We start from the raw sequence: 4,783 nt of genomic DNA, 5'->3' as shown, positions 1-4,783 counted from the left end.
GAATGTGTGCCATGCCAGGGATGCTACTCCCCCCACACTCATCTTAGTAAGAAATCATCCAAGCTCTTACATGACCATAGGTATTGCAATTACCTAGTAAATCCTAATATTTGCTGTCCCAAGAAAGTTATGGTTTCAGATATTTTCTTTCCTGAGTTGTTTTTCAGCTAAGTAATTTATTTTTTTTATTAAATTCTATTATGTTAGTCACCATACATCATTAGTTTTTGATGTGGTGATCCACGATCCATTGTTTTCATATAACACCCAGTGCTCCATGCAGTACGTGCCCTTCTTAATACCCATCACCAGGCTAACCAAATCAATCAGTGTGATAGAACACATTAATAAGAGGAGGGAGGAGAACCATATGGTCCTCTCAATTGATGCAGAAAAAGCATTTGACAAAATACAACATCCTCTCCTGATTAAAACTCTTCAGAGTATAGGGATAGAGGGAACATTCCTCAAGTTCATAAAATCCATCTATGAAAAACCCACAGTGAATATTTAAAAAGCCTCTCCATTGAAACTGATTAGGAAATAAGTGAGCAAATATAAAAATATTGCTAACAGCCCATAGTTATATGATTAATGAACAGAATTAATACCTTTCCACTGACATAAGAAATTGCAAAGACCCTAATGTCAGAAATAGATAACCTTAAATATAAATGTTTTTGTGCATGTTTTTAGTTATCTCCTAGCTCTGGAGATCCTCTATAGATATAGTAGAAAATATGCAATTAGTCCATCTAATTGAGGCAAAGACTTTCTGGAAAGAAAAATATTAGCTTAATCTTAATTATCCAAAATTCCTAGCTTTCTTGTGTGATCATGTTTTTCCTGAGTGATCTTGTAAAAGTCACTTAAGAAATCTGACTTCAGGACAACTGGGTGGCTCAGGTGGCTGACCGTCAGACTCTTGATTTGAGCTGAGGTCATGGTCTCAGGGTTGTGGGGTTGAACACTACATTAGGCTCCACGCTAGGCAAGGAGTTTGCCTGAGATGCTTTCTCTCCTTCTGCCCCTCCCCCCTTGCACTCTTTCTCCCTCTAAGATAAATAAATTCTTTAAAAAAAAAAAGAAATCTGAGTTCATTTGTAAAAGTGAAATTAAATAATATTACCTACTTCTAAAACTACCTTTGAGACTTGGAGGTAATAACCATGAGTACTTTAAACCACGGTTCATTTCTTTTTTTCCCTTACAGTTCAGAGCTTAATATTATTGCCAGCTTATACACTTGCCCCTGCTGTAACTCCACTTAAAGAAACTCAGGGAGAATGCGATGCCTCTTCTAAAGAAGCCTCCAGGGCAGGACACTGGGAGTTTCCAGCACCTGGCATTCCCAGGCTTCCTTGCCTTCACATGTAAACTTCACTAAGAGCCCTGGTCACTTACCTGAATTGAATTCAAGTGCATTTCTAAAATTTGGCACAATATATAACACAGTCCATAGGTGAACATTAATAGGTAGGGTGGTTAGTGCTGTTTTCAGACTTTCTTAGAGACAGGACAAAATGGAGTCACACTGCTTCAGAAGGAACTCTGATGGACATCAGAAGGAACCTCCTGACCTAGGAGTTGTTACACCCAGAAGAGCAGGACAAAAAAGACAATGGGATACCTTCTTTCATTTGAAGAGAATTTAAAAGTGGAATGACATAAGTAAATGAAAACTAGTTATAGACAAAGGATAGAAGAGTTGATCTTTCAAGGTGTCCTCTTGAACCTACTACTCAATCCTGGGCCAATAAACATCCTGACTTCCCTGCTTAATATTTAACACCCAACAAAGCCACTATGCCTCAATAGCAATCAACAGCAATACATTATAATTTTGATGTGGGCTTTTATGCCAAAGTCATCAAATTGGTTTCATGCATATACCCATGTACAGGATGAGTTAAGAATGTCCCAAGAAAGTTATGCTCTCTAAATCACCTCTTCCTGTGCATCCTTTAATATGGCAGAAGGATGCCACATGCTTTTTTCTCAGCTTCTTCATGGCTGTCTTCATTTCAGCATTTCTGAGTGTGTAGATGAAGGGGTTCAACATAGGTGTGATCACTGTGTAAAAGATGGAGAACACCTTATCCACAGAGAAGCTGCAGAAAGACCTCAGGTAGATGAATACACAGGGCACAAAGATCAGGCTGACCACTGTTAGGTGGGAGGCACAGGTAGAGAGTGCCTTGCTCTGGCCCTGGTGGAAGTGAGTTCTCAGGGTGATCAGGATGATGGCATAAGAGAATAGTAAGACCAAGAAGCAGACGAGAGATAGCAGACCACTGAGACCATCAGCACCTCTACCACATATGTGTCCATGCACGCTAGCTTGATGACCTGTGGGACATCACAGAAGTTGTCCAGTTGATTGGGGCCACAGAAGGGCAGCTGAATCACCAGTGTGACCTGTGTGATGGAGTGGATGAAACCCCCACACCAACAGGCAAAAACCAACTGAAAGTGCAGCTGGTGGTTCATGACTGACAGGTAGTGCAAAGGATGACATATGGCAACATATCTATCATAGGCCATGACTGTCAGCAGAAACATCTCACTGGCTCTCAGAAAGTGCAAGAAGTAGATCGGGGCCAAAAATAAAAAATAAATATAAATAAATAAATATAATTAATTAATTAATTAATAGTAGATCGGGGCCAAGCATCCTGAAAAAGAGATGATCTTCCCCTGTTGTAGAAAATCTCCTAACATCTTAGGCACGGTAATACAGGTCAGGCATAGGTTAATGAAGGATAGATGGCCCAAAAAATAGTACAGAGGAGACTGGATCAGGTGGGCATCAGCTCCCACTGTTACCATTATCAAGAGGTTTCCCAGAACAACAGTCATGTAAAATAACAAATATATTAAGAAGAGAAACAGTTGTAGCTACCAGGAGGATGATAGTCCCAGAAGAACAAATTCTGTCACCTTGGAATCATTTCTTTTTTTCATCAAATCAAGAATACCAAGTGACCTAGAGAAAAAATAATCAAATTGGAACAAGAAAGATTCAACTAAGACAAAAGGCAAAATAATAATAAAATTAAAAAATAAAATAAAATATTTATTTATTTAACTCATATGTTAAAAGATTTTGAGTTAATATGTTTATAGAATCATTATCCAGGATGAAAAACTTAATTAAGTTCTGTGAGGTAGGAAATATACATTCCTGTATAATAGAATGAGGAATATTTTGCATAGCTTCCAACTCTTCATTCCTAAAATGCATTTTTTTTAGATTTTATGTATTTATTTGACAGAGAGAGATAGCAAGAGCAGGAACACAAACAGGTGGAGTGGGAGAAGGAGAAACAGGCTTCCCGCGGAGCAGGGAGCCCGATGCAGGACTCGATCCCAGGACTCTGGGATCATGACCTGAGCCTAAGGCAGATGCTTAATGACTGAGCCACCCAGGAGCCTTCTCCTATAATGCTTTTAAGTTGCATTTACAGCAAACTAGGGAGGGAGGGAGACAATGAACTGGGCATGAGGTGATGAGAACATGAAGATCATTACACCACTGCACTGACCTCAGGCAAGCTATCAAACCTGAGTTTTATTCTTTGTTTATTCAATCTAATATGGAGATAATAATATTTTCCAAGGTTGTTTCAAGAATCAAATGTAATCTATGAACAAAATACATTTACATTAAAAAATCACTCATACGTGGAATTTAAGAAACAAAATAGATGAACAGAGAGAAAGGGAAGGAAAAATAAAATAAGATGAAAATAGAGAGTGAGGCAAGCCTAAGAGACACTGAACTCTAGGGAATGAACTGAGGGTTGCTGGAGGGGAGGGATGGCGGATGGGGTAACTGGGTGATGGTCATTAAGGAGGGCACTTGATGTAATGAGCACTGGGCGTTATATGCGTTATATCCTCTCCTATTTTGTAGGAGAGGATAATATGGGAAATTAGAATTGTGCAGCTTTTGGACTTTTCAACAATCATAGGTACACTTAAAAGAAGTAAAGTTTACACTAAGATACTGTTTCATCCATTTTCTCCTGCTCTACATTTACATTCATTCCCAATATTGGGTGAGAATATCTCAGATTACAAATAAAAAATCAAACAATGTTGTCACATTCCTTCCCTTGAAGCAGTGAAGAATTAGCAGATGTTTCTCTGTCTAGATTAGTATATTTTCAATCTAGAACTAGCTCTTGGTAAAATATAGAGTGAGACAAAATTTGCATTTTTCTGTCCTCAGTCCCAGTTACCTATACCATATTGCACTTGGCTCTCTCAAATCAGTCAGGGAAAGTTATGTGATTGTTATTCAGACATTCCAAAAGAAAAATTCTCAAGAGCAAAAAAAATTCACTTTATACAGTATTTCAAGATAAGCAAGCAAGAGAGAGATTTGGGGCCCAAGGAACTTTTGGGTGTCTTGGTAACATCACACATGTGACCATCCTCTTCACCTGCCTATAGAGTCAGGTGCCCAGGTACATCTAATTCTACAATCTGATAAATAATAGAAGAAACTACCTCACTCTCTAGAATCATTTGGAAAAGAAAAACAAAGTAAAAAAGACAGGAAACCATTTGCTGTCATATGTAGAGTCCTACTTGAGCTCTGATACAATGGAAATTTTCTAATCTTCTTTGGATATACAAAGGATTGTGAATTTTCATATGGAGATGGCATTTTGGTGTTCTTTCCAATGATCTAAGATGTTTGATTAGATGAGATCAAGCTCTTATGTAAAGAACATAGGACATACAGAATGCTAGTATAGTCAAGACACTGTAAAAA

The 4,783-nt window shown here is 38.2% G+C and overlaps 1 pseudogene; it reads right to left on the bottom strand.

Annotated features, from left to right (window-relative positions):
* Positions 1 to 1,964: 1,964 nt before the first annotated feature.
* On the bottom strand, positions 1,965 to 2,964 carry LOC113910521 (annotated as a pseudogene).
* Positions 2,965 to 4,783: the final 1,819 nt, after the last annotated feature.

This window comes from Zalophus californianus, chromosome 6 (genome assembly GCF_009762305.2).
Source record: "Zalophus californianus isolate mZalCal1 chromosome 6, mZalCal1.pri.v2, whole genome shotgun sequence".
Classification (NCBI taxonomy): Eukaryota; Metazoa; Chordata; class Mammalia; order Carnivora; family Otariidae; genus Zalophus; species Zalophus californianus.
This window is presented reverse-complemented; position numbering and strand designations above follow the sequence as displayed.